The sequence below is a fragment of the Sorex fumeus genome, unplaced genomic scaffold (genome assembly GCF_029834395.1).
Source record: "Sorex fumeus unplaced genomic scaffold, SorFum_2.1 ptg000006l, whole genome shotgun sequence".
NCBI lineage: Eukaryota > Metazoa > Chordata > Mammalia > Eulipotyphla > Soricidae > Sorex > Sorex fumeus.
This window is the reverse complement of record NW_026606063.1, coordinates 63,970,680-63,986,927: the sequence shown is the minus strand read 5'-3', so window position 1 is coordinate 63,986,927 and position 16,248 is coordinate 63,970,680. Positions and strand designations below refer to the sequence as shown.

At 38.1% G+C, this 16,248-nt stretch overlaps 1 long non-coding RNA gene across 2 annotated transcripts in view; it reads left to right on the top strand.

The window, feature by feature from the left end:
• The window catches only part of LOC130036913 (uncharacterized), a 103,858-nt gene extending 88,007 nt beyond the window's left edge, over window positions 1–15,851 (top strand). Inside the window, exon 3 of one of the 2 annotated variants that reach the window (XR_008794470.1) lies at window positions 15,800–15,851. This is a non-coding gene — a long non-coding RNA (uncharacterized LOC130036913). Of the gene's footprint in view, window positions 1–13,983; window positions 14,263–15,799 lie in introns of those variants that run through there. The other variant, XR_008794471.1, reaches the window with a different exon arrangement.
• Window positions 15,852–16,248: the final 397 nt, after the last annotated feature.

Below are 16,248 nucleotides of genomic sequence, written 5' to 3'. Positions count from 1 at the left end.
GCACCTGATGGTGCTCAGGGCTTATTTCTGGCTTTGTGCTCAGGGATCACTCCTTAAGGGGCTCAGGGGACCATATGAAGTGCCAGAGATTTAACTCAGGTTGGCAACATGTAAGGCAAGAACTCTACCCACTGTAGCTCCAGCCCTCATCATTTGTTCCTTTCAGTAGGACATTTTTACATACTTTTATTTTTCTTGTAATGTTTATATATAGAATTCAAATTAATAACAATAGCATTACTACTGTCAGACTGAAATATAATAAAATATAAATTTGGTTAGAATTATCAAGTCAATTTATCCTATTTCATGTGTCTCTGTACTGTACCTAAATTTGTGCTGGTTTTCCGAGGCCAATGGGTCAATCTATGTGAAAGATACCTGCAAACATTTTATTCTCTAAAATATTTATGAAAGTACTGATATTTAGCATCATAAACTATCAGAAGAAGACATGAAGTTCTTTCATGTTCTTATAAAGTATAACTCTGCTTTATACATTTCACAATATAGACTTTTCCATCTTGGAATGGTTTCTGAAATTTTATTATAGGACTGCTATTTCTTCGATTAATGTTTGTAGATGGGGCTGTGTCCTTTCTCCAGGGAAGCCATACTCCTCTAATACCTTTGCACATAGTTTCTTGGTGTAGGAAATGGTACAGATTTCCCCTTGATGTTTGTATACATAATACAGGACAGTATGAACCTTCCTAACTCAAGTGTAGAATCTATCCCATATGCCCAGGAAAAAGTAGATATCTCTTACTTTCACTGGCTAGTTACTAAGCTGGCACTGGTTACCCAAGACTGAACCTCCATGTCCCTCCCTGGAGCTTCCTTTAAAAGCATTAGAGAAGGTCTCTTTCTAAGTATTGATAAACCCTAGTTGACCTTAAGTTTTCCAAAGGTTTATTTGAAGTTATATCACCCCCAGAAGCAAACGGGATAGGGTAGGAGAGAAGGTAGAACAGGTACTTGCCTTTCACAAAGCCAAATCAGGTTCAATCTCCTGTACCCCATATGGTTCTCCAAGCCCTGCCAGGAGTGATTCCTGAACACAGAGCCAGGAGTAAGCTCTGAGCACTACTAGGTGTGACCTCAAAATACCAGCAACAATAAAGATAAAAACAAATAATAAAGCTAACAGAAGCCCTAAACTGTACTAAGGCTAACTGATTTTCTTTATTCTTTCTTCTTTCCCACCATTTTTATCAAAGCACTGTGATTTACAAAAGTCTTCATAGTTGAGTATTAGGCATACAATACTTCAGCACCAATCCTACCACCAGTGTCAATGTCCCTCTGCCAATGTTCCCAGGTTCCCTCCCACATTGCACCGCTCTCCTCCAACAGTCTGGCAACTTGGCAGGCACCTTCTTTGAGTTTTGTTAAGTTGAGTCTCTTGATTTCAGTGTTTTTTCCTCTGTGGTATGGATATCTAGCTCTGTTATTCCTTAACACCACCTCTGTATCTGACCCCCTTCTTTTGTCTTGTGTTGCTTCTCAGTTCTTTCTTCTCCCCTTCCCCTCCACTTTTTCTTTCCTTTCCCCCCTTGTATTCTAGGGCCAAGGTTGATCAGGATCTCCCTCTTTTAAAACATTGCATTCCCTCAGCCAGTTATTTGAAATACCACATATGAATAATATCATCCTGTGTTTATTCTTCTTCTTCCAGATTACTTCATTTAACATGATGTCTTCCAACTCCATCCATGTTGCTGTGAATTGCATGATTTTATCATTTCTAACAAGGCTACCTGATTTTCTTATAGAACTGAAGTCTCTATTTGGATTCCCAGGAGACAGATGCATAACTGGAGCTTTTGCTGTGAGGGAATTACTGGTGAAATTTGTGGGAATCAACTAGAACTGAAAGGGATAAAGAAGCTAAGCAGGGGGAGAAGCAGACTGTCACATTGTGTCATCAAATGTCATGCAGCCTTCTAGTTGACCTAGTGGAGCTCCAGTGTGGGAATGGCCCCAAATCTTCCACAAAGTAGAGTGAGAAAGTCAGATCTCTGTACCACTGCATCAACTAGTTACTAATATAGACTATACTGGACAGAAGTATAACCTTGAACAAGGGTGCTCTCTCCAGCTGAGAATTTCAGGGATGACTGGAAGTTAAGGGCTATCTTCTGTCACCATGCCCAGCTGGCTGTATGCAGGAAGTGATAAACATAGCATTATATTCATTATATTCCCATAATTTTATAATCTTCTACTTGAATATAGTACCATCTTTGTATATATTAAATGTAAATTAAATTAATCTAAAGAATTTATATCTCTCAGAGTAGGATAAAATGACTAGAAACAACCAAGATGAGGATGTCCTCAGTACAGAAGAGGATCACCTATTTCCATGTGGATATTTCTAGGCATAAGAACACACTGTTGGGGAGATGTTACATGGGTTTTTCTTATACTGAGTCCAATCTTCTAGATGAAAATCAGTCTTCTAGAACAACAGTATAAAAATCTAGGAGAAGAGTCAATTTCTCCCCTTAAATTATTCTATAATCTCTTCTCCACGAAACTAAGTAAACTCTTCTTAAGTAAGAAGGTTGGCATAAGGGAAGATGGTAAATCAGCTAAAATAAATCAGTTGTATGGAAAAGATGGGATTTAGCGTTTAGTAGTTAATATTGATGTAATTGTATTGAATTATAAAGATGAGATACCTGGAAACTACATTGTGTTGCAAACCAATGTTACTTTAATTTTTGAAAAAGCAAATGCCTTCCAAACAGGTGACTGGATAAAAGAAAACTATGGTACATATACACAGTGGAATATTATTCAGCTAAAAGAAAAGATGAAATCATGCAATTTGCTGCCATATGGATGGATTTAGAGAGTATCATGCTTATTAAAGTCAGCCAGAAGGAGAGGACAAACATAGAATAATCTATCTCGTATGTGGACTATAAAGAAACGTAGTAGGAAAATACAAATGCCAAAGGCAACAGAACTTGAGAACTGATCTTCAGTAGGAAGTTTACAGAAGGCAGAGGGAGAGCATTGGGACAATGGTGAAGAGAAGATGACTCTTTGGTGAAGGCATGGTGCTAAAATGTGCCTGGCTGACCTCACTGGGGCCCCTTGGAGGAGGGTGGGTTGAGTTTCCCTCCCCACCCCAAGCAGATCCTTGGCAGCTGAAGACCTCTGGTTCCAGTCACAGCCATGCTTAAGACCACTCTCCACGTATTCAGATGAGCCTCATGCATGAAGGGACCAGCAGAGGAATCCAGGTGTGCCGGACCCTGGGCGTAGATCTCCAAGTCTGCTCATATTGGGACTGGGGCCTCCTCCACCCAGATCCTCCACCTTCCAGGCGTTACACCCACCAACTGCCCCAGGCGATGTATAATCTCATCAACAGCCAAGACCCAGAGGAAGCACATTTTATTATCTAGTTCTAACTCTGGTGAACCTGGCAGGCTACCAAAAGTATCCTTCCCACACGGCAGTCTGGCAAACTCCCTGTGGCGTATTCAATATGCCAAAACCCAGTAACAATGATGGGTCTCATTCTCCTGACCCTGAAAGAGCCTAGAATGTGGTACTTTTTAAAATCTCAGGGCTAGGACGAAGGAGACATTACTGAGGCATGCTCGAGGCAATCGATGACCAACAGGATGACAGTGATACAATGATACTTGTTATCCTTTAACCCTTACCCTCCTATACTTTAATCTGTATTTCTTATACTTTGGAAAGTTGCCATTCATATGCCATCTTCTCAGAGAGGCATCCCAACATATCCTGTCTCAGAAAAGTCCCTCACCCTCTCAACTTTCTCATTCTACATACTTTCCATTCCAGTCATTACTAATTCCTGGGAAGGAATGTGTGTGTGTGTGTGTGTGTGTGTGTGTGTGTGTGTGTGTGTGTGTTTCTATCTGTGTCCCTGTGTGCCTTGATGTGCACATGCCTATATGTATGTATGTGCGTACACATGTGTATCAGTGTGTGCACATCCAAGAACATGTCTGTATGCCCATTTGTATGTAATAATGCCTGTTTACCGCTATATCTAAATAACTAAAGTTATTCCTGTAACATAAAAGCATTAGATAGATAATTGTGAAGTGAAGACATAGTTGAAACAATCAATGAACAAATAAAAACTTTCAAAAAACTTAAAGACAATGTAGTTTATAAGTGACTGAAATTTTCAGAGAGTGGATAAGAAGAAAGCTATCATTCAACAAATGGAATTAAGATGTTTATTTGAATTAACGTCAATCCAAGAGAAAGTGACTCATGTTGCAGTTTACATTTAGGTTTTAGAAATCCATGAAGGCCACAGGCCTGATTTTCTACTTTATTCTTCAAAGCACCTAGCATGGTATCATAGATGTGGTAAGCACCCCATATTAAACTTTCACATGTCAATACATTTCTTAATTAAAGCAGAACACTTTTGTCACCTGATGTTGTCATGAATACAGGCTAGCTTGTTTTGTCTTCATGGTTTTTCTTGAGCATCTTTAATAGCATTGGACTAAATCAACAATTCTGCTCAATATGTTTGTATATAAACAAACACTGTTTATCATATATTGCATTGCTACTTGGGGCTGGGGTGATAGCACAACAGGTAGGGCATTTGCCTTGCACGCAGCTGACCCAGATTCGATTCCTCCGTCCCTCTCGGAGAGCCCAGCAAGCTACCTAGAGCACCCCGCCCACACAGCAGAGCCTGGCAAGCTCCCAGTAACATATTCAATATGCCCAAAACAGAAACAAGTCTCACAATGGAGACATTACTGGTGCCCGCTCGAGCAAATCTATGAACAATGGGAGGACAGTGCTACAGTGCTAGAGTGCATTTCTACTTAAAAGCATTTGCTAACTCTTATGGGGGGGGGGGGGAAGACTCATTCAATTAACCTCAGAAGGTCTAGCTCATCAGTAACATTTATGAAGTGGGTTCTGCTCCTAGCCCCACAGTGGACAGAAGTGCTGCCTTACTCTTCCAAAAGAATGTCCATCACACACTTCACTATTGGGGAGAATTTGCATGGAAAGTTTGGCTGGGATTTCTTTTGTCTGACTGAAACTATCTCCTTTTAGAAAATTGGCATGATGTGACTCACCCTGAGTCTCTCCTTCAAGGACAAATATTTCTCCAGAAGTACTGGAGTAAATGAGTCCTTTTTGCATAACTTCACTTTCCTTCCACCACAAATTTGGGACATGCTGACAAAAAAGATCCTCAGGTCAATAGTAAGTGACTATGTTTACATTTTTTGTTGTTGTTAAGCTGTGACCCACATTGATGATTTATTTTTAATGAGCTCCTCCCTTTTTATTTGGATAAAAATAACCCATGATTTCTAAAAATAAAATTTAGGGAATTTACATATGTGCATATAAGTGGCATAAAACCACTTGTAACCAATATCATTTCATATAAATCAGCACTTGTTAATATATTATAATGGGTGTTAAAGGGCATTTTCTATATACAATGGTTATTTCAATAACTAATAATAGTTAAGCACTGAAGAATGTTGTTCTGTGTTATGCTAGAAAAAACAGTGATCACTGCACTTGGCATTTCTATTTTCCTTGATCTATTCATTCTATAGACATTTTTTTTATTAGTGAAGCACCATGGGGTGCAGTTGTAGATTTACAAATCTTTGTGCTTGGGTTTCGGTCATACAATGATCAAATACCCATCCCTCCACCAGTGTCCATTTTCCACCACTATGGATAATATTCCCCCCCATCCCCCCTCCCACCCTGCCTCTGTGGCAGGGTATTCCCTTTTGTTCTCTCTCTCCTTTTGGGTGTTGTGGTCTGCAAAAGAGGCATTGAGTGTCATTCTATAGACATTTTTAAGTACTGACAATATTTTTAAAATGTGTCATAAGATTGTGATACAAAGTAAAGGACGCCATATTTGTCTTCCAGCAGGTCAAAGTGAGAAAAAAGTAATTAGAGTTCAGTGCATTATAATTCAGTGAGTAGGAGCATCTTGCTTAGGTAGAGGCTGAGATTTTCAAAAAACATTATAAATAAACTTAGTATTGATGAGTAGGAGGTAGTTAATAAGAAAAGAAATTAGGGGGAGGGGCCGAGCATTTTCAAAGATTGAGCATGGAGAGTAAACCGTGCATTTGAGGATCAACCAGGAGGTTAAAAATGCTGGAGCACAAAAGGTGGTAAACAAATGAGGCAAATATTATGTATGCGCAAAAGTACAGACTTGATTAGACATGTGACTTCTCTCTCACAAGCCCATATCAGCATTTATTAAACTAAATGCAGTACAAAGTGTGGATAGGGGAACCTGGAAGCAAGGTCGACAGTGTAGGACATCACCAAACCCCAAAACTAAGAGTCTCCTATAGGACCAGAAGGGAGGGAATCACTCAGAAAGAAACAAAGAAAAGAAAGAGGTTAAAAAGGGCAAAACTCTCCATGACGTTGAAGCTAATGGTATCTTCAAAGATGTCACGCCACTGGCCGAGCAAGTGAAAACAGAGATAGATAAATGGGACTATCTTAAACTAAGAAGCTTCTGCACCTCAAAAGAAACAGTGACCAAAATGCAAAGACAGTCTACAGAATGGGAAAGGATATTCGCCGTATACACATCTGACAAGGGGTTGATATCAAGGATATATAAAGAACTGGTTGAACTCCACAAGAAGAAAACATCCAACCCCATCAAAAAATGGGATAAAGAAATGAACAGACACTTTCTCAAAGAAGAAATCCGAATGGCAAAAAAGCCCATGAGAATATGCTTTACTCATATTACTCATCAGGAAGATGCAGATTAAAACCACAATCAGATACCATCTCACACCTCAGAGACTGGCCCACATCCAAAAGAACAAAAGCTACCAATGCTGGCAAGAAAGGGACACTCCTTCACTGTTGGTAGGAATGCCAACTGGTTCAGCCCTTTTGGAAAACAGTATGGACGATTCTCAAAAAATTAGAAATTGAGCTCCCATTTGACCCAGCAATACCACTCCTGGGAATATATCACAGAGGGGCAAAAATGTATATTCAAAGTGACATCTGCACTTGTTTGTTCATTGCAGCACTCTTTACAATAGCCAGAATCTGGAAAAAACCTGAGTGCCCAAGAACAGATGACTGGTTAAAGAAACTTTGGTACATCTATACAATGGAGTACTATGTAGCTGTTAGAAAAGATGAAGTCATGAAATTCACATACAAGTGGTACTACATAGAAAGTATCATGCTAAGCAAAATGAGTCAGAAAGAGAGGGATAGACATAAAAAGATTGCATTCATCTGGGGGACATAAAGTAACAAATAGGATATTAATACCCAAGAATAGCCTAGATCAGTACCAGGAGGATCACTCCATGGCTTAGAGGCCAGCCGGGCATTCTAGGGGACAGGGCAGCTCAGATAGAGAAGGGAGCACGAAATAAAGGGTGTTTGGAGGATCCTCCCAGGAGGGGAGATGCATGTTGAAAGTAGACTATGGACTGAACATGATTGCCACTCAATGCCTCTTTTGCAGACCACGACACCCAAAAGGAGAACGAGAACAAAAGGGAATGCCCTGCCACAGAGGCAGGGTGGGATGGGGGGATGGGTGTGGGAGGGATACTGGGATCCATGGTGGTCGAAAATGGGCACTGGTGGAGGGATGGGTATTTGATCATTGTATAATTGAAATCCAAGCACAAAAATTTGTAAGTCTACAACTGTACCTCATGGTGTTTCACTAATAAAAATTTTTTAAAAAAAAGGGCAACAGCCTCAGTACCAAGGTACCAGGTGAGATACCTGTTCAGGAGCCAGTCTTTCAGACAAAAAGAAATAAGAGATTGGTTTTGGTATTGGTGTGGAAATATTTCATGATTAAAACCCAACTATCAGTAACTTTATAAATCATGGTTCTTTAAATAATGTTTTTAATTAGATTTGGGATACCCAAGCTCTATGATCAGTGGAGAACTAGACAGTGAATCAAGTAGAAAAACTGAGCTACACATCTGGACGTGAGCCTAGCCTACCTAGATATTATATTAAAGGACCTAGAATTATTTATGGGTTTATATGTTTGAGGCATAATCCAAGACAAATTGGACACCTGGCTAATTGCAGCACAAGTGTTGTTCCTCTCTTTTACAGCATAACTCACCTAATTCCATTGAAACTGGTCTATTTCTTTTCCTGCTCCTCCTACTCTTCCTCCTCCAACTTCTCCTCCTACTCCATCACCACTTCCTCCTCATTTTTCCTTCCTTTCTCTTTCTCTCTCTCTCTCTCTCTCTCTCTCTCTCACACACACACACACACACATATATACACACATATACATTTCAACATCTGTTTGCAACCTAATATCAGAACCTATGGTTCCTTTAAGCATTAGCCTTTCAGATCAAAAATTTCAAATTATTTTTAAATTTTATCACCTTACCATTATTCAACTTGGTTTTAATTTATCAACATGACAAATGTACTGTTTGGCTTATTATAATAGGTAGTTTTTCAGTCATGAAGTTGTAGCCATTTAAATGGACTTTCATAGGTTAGAGCTAGAACATAATCACTCTTTGTGATACATTTTTTTTGGAAAAAATGGATCCTGATATTCCAAGCAACATATTCAAATTAACTTGCATATGCTACCTGTTCATAAATGTAGATTCCTAATTAAAGGGGCGCCTTGGAGGGGAGCGGGTTGAGCTTTCCTCCCCGTCCTGACCAGGGCTCCAGCAGCCGAAGACCTCCAGGCCCAGCCACCACCATGCTGAGACCACTCTCTGCACACCTGAAGGTACCGGCAGAAGAACAAAGGCAAGCGGGTCCAGGGGCCGAGATCTCCGAGCCTACTCATCTCGGGGCTGAGCATCCTCCACCCAGATCCTCTGAATTCCAGTAGGCAGGGGTCACGCCCACCAACTGGTCCCCTGGCACCGTGCAGTCCCATCAATGGCCAAGACCCAGAGACTATAAAAACCAGCTCCCGGTTAGACATCTTATTATGACATCCTATTATCTCATTCCTACTTTGGACAAACTGGCAGGCTACCGAATGTAACCTACCCACATGGCAGAGTCTGACAAACTCCCCGTGGCGTACCCAATATGCCAAATACCAGTAACAATGATGGGTCTCATTCTCCTAAAAAGCCTTGAATATAGCACTTTCCTAAAAATCTCAGGGCTAGGATGAAAGAGACGTTACTGGGGCCTTCTCTAGGCAATCGACGAATAACAGGATGGTCGTGATTCGTGATTCGTGATGTAAGAATATATACATTGAACTTTAGATGCAAGATATAACCATATTATAGCTATAGATAATATTCCTCAGCAGGGTAAGTTAGCAAATTTCTGACCTATCTATATATTTCACATAAATCTTATCATTATTTGAAGAAAATCTTATATCTCAATCAAAAATTTTTATATGAACAATGTTCACTGAACCTAGATTGGCAAGATCTATAAAAGTCAAACAAGCATGTGAATTCCAAACATCATTTGTTGATGACCATTTGTTTACAGTGAAGTTCTTAAAATAAATGAAATGTTACAAACAAAAATATTAAGACAAAACTAATTAATCAAGTTGCAAAATTTTATCTTATCATTGATTAATCTTGAAGCATAAATATTACAAGCAGTAATTTGGTAAACCATGCCCCAAATACATTTTGTAAAAGACAAGGTCCCCATAAATTATTAATAGCTATTCTACAAAAAAAATTTATTTTTACTTGGATATGTCTGTGCATACTCAGTTAATCACTTTTCTCTTCTAAGATATTTTTTCTCTAGAACTTTTCAGAGGCATTGCCATGCTGCCACACGTCTTGAATTTCTTAAGAGGGGCATTGTTTCTCAAACTTCTTTATGCTCAGCCATTGGGAGAATTGGGAGTAGAGCTTTGGATGGAAAGCTCAGGGTGAAAAGACTTTTAAAACTGGCTGAAAACTCTAGTGGCTTCAGGCTTCATTCAGGTCTGAGGTTGACCAGATATCCAGGTGTCAGGAGTGACTCATCACAACTTTGTCTCAAATGGAAGTCTGAGAAACAAGGGACATAGCAAGATTTATCCATATTTTTTACAGTAAAATAAAGGATTAAAAATTATGAAAAGTCCCCACTTCTACCATTCTTTAAAAATCTAATGTTCCAAAAATCTAAAGGGAATGCCCTGTCACAGAGGTAGGGTGGGATGGGGGGGATGAGGGGGTGGAAGGGATACTGGGAGCATTGGAGGTGGAGAATGGGCACTGGGGGAGGGATGGGTATTTGATCATTATATAACTGAAACCCGAGCACAAAAATTTGTAAGTCTACAACTGTACCTCATGGTATTTCACTAATAAAAATTTAAGGAAAAAAAATAAAAACAAAACAAAAAATTAACTTAAAAAATAAAGTACAAGGAGCTTTAAAATGTCAAGGAGGAGGAGTGGAGGTTGGGAGGGAAACTGAGGACATTTGGAGGACATTTTTATGGTATTTAAGTTGGACCACTGTAGAATTGAAACTGAACTATGAATAACTGTGTAAAAAACAATGCCTTTGTACAAACAAAATAATTACATTTCAATTTAAAAAAATAAAAATAAATAAAAATCTAATGTTCTAGAAAGTGTTGAGTGGTAAAGGATGGGAGGGAGAAGGGATGTCTATGACAGACTTTCTTAAACTTCTTCCACTTGTCACTCCTTTTAGCCTGATAATTGAACATTGGCTAGCACTTATAGAAACCTCATATTCATTATGTGCTTACTTTGAATTAATCTTTGGTCATCCCACATTCAGAAACTTTGCCAAATTTTTGTGTTCTCCTTCATTCAGTTACTAGATCTCATATGAGGTCACAGCTTACAACTCAGGAAACTAGGCTCTATAATACCAGATGTAACTGAGACAGGAGCCCTTCTGCTCAGTGAATCTACTCTGCAACTAGAAGGCAGCATTAATATTCATGTGTTCCTGGACCTCTTGGAGGAATAGGTACTGTTCAAGTTGGCAAGAAGGGTCTCTAAATTTATGTTTTAATTAGTTGGCCATTTCGTTAAAAGACAGACACGGTGTCTGTGGTTTAGGGCTTTGAAATAAACTCTATGGTGGGGGGGGAGGGGGTGGTTCCAGACACATAGGTCCATTCATAGATATGTTTATGGTCTCTCTAACTGTGAAAAGGAAAGATTTTGTGAAGAAAGATTCTGGGGAGAATTTATACAGGTTTTTTTTTCATCAAATCAAGCCAGTGAATATTTTGTAGAGTGGAATATGAGCTTGGGCAGTAGTTACTTGAATAGAGAGGAGGTAAAGGGAGAGGCTCTTTTGGATGCAAAGATTTCTGAATTGTTTAATGAAAATACTACACATGGAAAAGAAATTTTATATAGAAAATTAATATGAATCTTTTTTAATTATATGAACACAATGATTATAAATTAAACTTTAAATGAAAACATATAATGAGAAGAGCATTTTTCAGTGCTTTGTGGTAATGATAAAGAGAAATCAAAGTGATAGTTAGTCCTTCACCAAAATCTTGACTTTTTAATGTTCAAACTGGAAGTAAAAGTTAAAAGCTTTGGTTCACTGTGTTGGAGAACTTTCATGGGTCAATGCTCAGTGGAAGGGTCCTGCCTAATCTGGTCCAACACCCTGCCCACAGCACAGCTGCATTAGGGACAGATGTTACAGGGAAAGTAAAAGGTCATTAACAGTTTCATCCCCATTTCTGTAGACCCACAGCCCATCTTTATGATTCACTCTCCTCTAAGAGGGCTAGAAAACCAGTATCTTTCATAGTAATGACTTCCAGTTTACAGCCTTCATTTGTTATATTTCCTCAATAGCTGTTGTGTTGAGATTAACTGCATAAATGGTCTGCAGCTGTCTGTTATGAATTAAGGGAGTTTAATCAAAGTATTTCTAATGTACAGCATAATGATAATACATGGGGGAAGTACTATTTAAGAGATAATGATGGCTTCAGAAGATCACTGTTGTAATGTTTAGTGCATATGCCTTCAGCATTGAATTTGTTGTTGTTCTGAATATGCTTAATGGATCACTGAAAAGCTGCCTAATGCGGGATTGTTTGATGGGGCTGACAGAGCTGGAATTAGCCCATTGCTGTTTACTGCATACAGCCATTAAGATTAATTGCTGCCAGATAATTTTGACTGTTTTTATCTTCTGGAAAAAGTGTCACTAATGGGTTTATAAATTGGTTCACTATTACTAATAGTAAGGCCAGTGTAACAGGATAGATGTCAGCTAATTCTAAAGATAAAGGTAAAAAAAATGTATAAAGTATTATATGGCTTGCAGTTTTAGGGGATACTATTATATAATAACAGACTCACTGATATATGATGCTCATTAATGCTTTTTCCTGAGCTTTGGGTTGAACCTAATAGATGCTAATAAAGTCTTACTTGATGTCCCATTAAAAAGCTCAATCTGTTTTCTACATTAATGCCCAGTGTTGTTTATCACATTATTGATAACTAAAACCCAAATGGTCCAATCTGTTCCAAAAGCAAGTATTTTAAACCTATTCTTATTTTACATATATGAAATATATAAGTCAGTGGGACTAGAGAAATAGTACAGTGGGTAGGGCTCTGGCTCTGCACATGGCCAACCTCTTCTCAGTTCCCAGCATTATATGATCCTCTAAGCATGACAGAATTGATTCCTGAGTACAGAACTAAGAGTAATATTTGAGCATAGCTGGGTATGGCTCCCAAACCAAAAAATAAATAAATAAGATAAAACCAAATCAGAGAATGGACAAAGTTTATAACTGCAATAATGATAAATGGGACTTAAATTACTTGTAAAGTGAACAATTAATGCACTTCGTTATTATGTGGAAAAAAGTTTTTAGGAAAAGCATGTTGCAGTTCTATTGTTGAGGATTATCTGCCATTGGATACTGCTTTGCTCACATGGATACATAGTAATAATTTAAAAAAATCATAGACCTAGGTCTTAACTGACTACATGGTTTGAAAGTTCTAGGTACAATTTTCTAAAGAAAGGAAAGGGATTTCACTAACTTTAATGAAAGGTTTCTAGTAAACTATCCATGAGTATTCAGTCATCAGTGTTTAAATACAAAACCCAATTTCCACACTAGCTTTGAGAAGTTATTTAACACATCAATTATGGCTTTTCCCAATCACCACAAATTGTGCAATAAAATTGCTTGTGCATTGAGTTTAGAATGTGTACTTCTGTCTAAGAATGCTAAAAAAAATCAATGAAAAAATCCATAATCAGATGGATATTTAGTGAATATTTAACTATAAAGAAGAAACAAATTATTTTAAAGCAGTGAAGTTGTTATTTCCTCACAAATAGGTAGTATGTAAATTCTAAAGTATATTTTGTGTGTATGTCATAAAAAGCACATATGTGTAACATATGTACACAGACGTATAACTTCAGCTACTTTTTCCATATTGAACTGAAATGTTTTACATATAAAAATACCTGTTCTCCTGAATTATATATTATGCAACATATGGCAGATTATTTTACTTCGTTTTTGTTGGTGGTGTTTGGTGTTAATAAAAAAAAGACAAAAAATTCATATTCAGTAATATTCTCAAATAGTCAATGTAGTAAAAGATAATGTAAGTTTTCAAGAGTCATTCTGCTATCTTTTATAACTTTGCTCTAAAATAAACGAAGGTCAGATGTTGAATTGGGCATTCTTTTTCAACAGGGCATTAGTGTTCACTGAGAGGATAGTGTCAGCTGCCCTATTCCTGACTCTGAGGACCAGGGAAGCAAGCAAGGTACAGAGAGCACCTGTTCCCCTCAGGTTGAAGAACAAACTTTGATTTTATCAGTAGCATTTTAGAACCCTAAGAGCTGCCTCCTCCTAAACTTTAGCTCACCTGCACCCCTCTTCCTGCTGAACAAAAAGACGATTTTTCCATTAAAAGAAAACTCTTGCTTTATTCTCTACCTCAGTTTGCCACTTCTGAATGATTGCCTATTGCCTCTTCTGTAGTTTTTGGCATCAGAAAATGGTTGCAAAGCATCTTAGAGGCTACAGATTTTTTAAATCTTATATTTAATGTTCCCCCAACTACTATTTCCCTCAAGACAAAGAATGCCTTGGATCACCTTTTCAAAAAGCAAATGTAACCACAAAAATCTCCAGGAAAACCTGAGTATTTCCTCAGCTCTTAGATGTTTTACATCTGTAGGTTTAAAAATTCAAAACTCTCAATTGTATTCAGTGGAGAACCAAAAGGAAGCCTAATATTTCAAAACTGTTGCTCTTCTTGTGCAATGTAAATAGAGACCAGTCACTTTGTCAGCCACTTGAGACCAGGAACAAGAAGCAGAGTGAAAACAATGACCAGAATGAGAAAGTGAATCACACTCTGAAATGATGTGCATTGTTATGATGGGAGCAGGGACCTTTCTACATCCAACAATTGGAAAATAGTGCTTCAATCCACCTACAAGGAAATTCCAGCCCCTTAAGTTCAGGCCATACCTTTTTTCAAGTTGGCAACAAAGGGAAAGTTGCCCCATCAGATACTGGGCTACTCAAAATTTGGAGAAGCTATGTACACATGCAATTACTGCTGCTGGGAAGAAACTGCATTTCCGCATCCCCTTGACATCTGCCTCATTTCAATAATTTTCAGTCACTGAACCTCTGTCTGAATGATCATTAGGAAACAGAGGCTTGTTGGTTACTAATTTGAATCTCCTCTCTCCCCAACGACCCCTGCTTGAAGTCCATGCTGAAGTAAGGCTCAGTTGATGAGTTTGATGTCTGAGGTTTTTGTATCCTTATCCACTGCTCAGAGACATTCTCTTCATAGCTATTGACATCTAGTTAAGAACTGTAAGTGCTGGCATAACTAACTTTTCCTTCTGTTGGAGATATGTTCGTTTGCCTATTTATTAGTCACTGAACTAAAATTTAAAGCCTCTACAAGGGTCTTCTGTAGTTTCTTGCAGGTAAGTTAATGTCCTTAAATTATTACAGACATAGATTTAAAATGAGCATACAAAATTTAATCCTTTACTAAGTTCTATCCCACATTGGGAACTCTTTATCCTTTCTCTTCTACTTCCCAACAAACTTTTCTACTGTTTCAAAACATAAATAAATAAGTAAGTAATGTGAGCATACGGGTTTTCCCATATAAACAAGCATTCTCTGATTAAGACATGGTTTCTAACTTGCCAGGAAAAAAAGGGAGTATCTCCAATGAGGGTGAGATTCACCTTACTAGCTATCAGCTTCGCCAATGCTTTGGTAGAAAGATTTCTTATGAAAACTATAGGAAAAAGTCACATTTTTTTAAATTCCTAATACCTCCTATCCATTTTTTTTTCTCACTTACTGCCATGCATACTGGTTGACCCATTCAAAAGAATCCTGAATATTCATAGTCTTCCTAATTTACTAATATATATTCACTAATGTCAAAGATCTGTGCGTGCAATTCCAAAGCGTACCAGTGTAACAAGTTTTTCCCAAGTTTCTCCAGTGCTACTGGGTATATTTTCATATCTCCTTTTCCAGACACAAAATTTCAGATTACATCCCCTCCTTTGTTTTTAATGCACTTTCTTGTGCGGAAGCCTTGAGTGAGCATAAGACACAGTTGATGCTGTTTCTTTAAAGGGTTTCTCTCTGTCTTTGATCTGTGATGCTCTTTAGCATCTAGTCATGGTTATTGAGATTCAGGGATAGAGTTTTGGAACCTGCTTAAGTCTTAATTGTCTGCCGTTGAGTGCTTTTTTCTTCCACCACATCCAGGCTGCTACGTCTGCAGTATAGTATGCTGTACCTCTCTACATCAGTGAAGAAATGGTAAATTAAGTAGATTTTTAAATTGCCCATTGAACTCACTTCATTAAATAATCCTATATGAAATTCATAAGCAGAGACAAGTAGGAAGATTAAAATACCATAAAGTATATGTCGGGTAGGAGGGAGTATGCCCTTTGTTCTAGTCACAAAGTACCCACAGCTAGGGATGCTTCTTGCCCACAGCTGAAGAATAAGTACCTAAAAGAAAACATAACCCCTGAGTGCCCCCAAAAGGGGATTATTGTAACAGCATTTAGCCCATCTCTAGTAACTGGTTTAAAATGCTTCTACTTCACTTAACATAAATGTGTCCAGTATGAGGCATTAAACTTTATTCTTCCTGTTACATTGTTCTCTTTGATACTTATCACCCCTCAACTTCTTTTCTTCAGTAA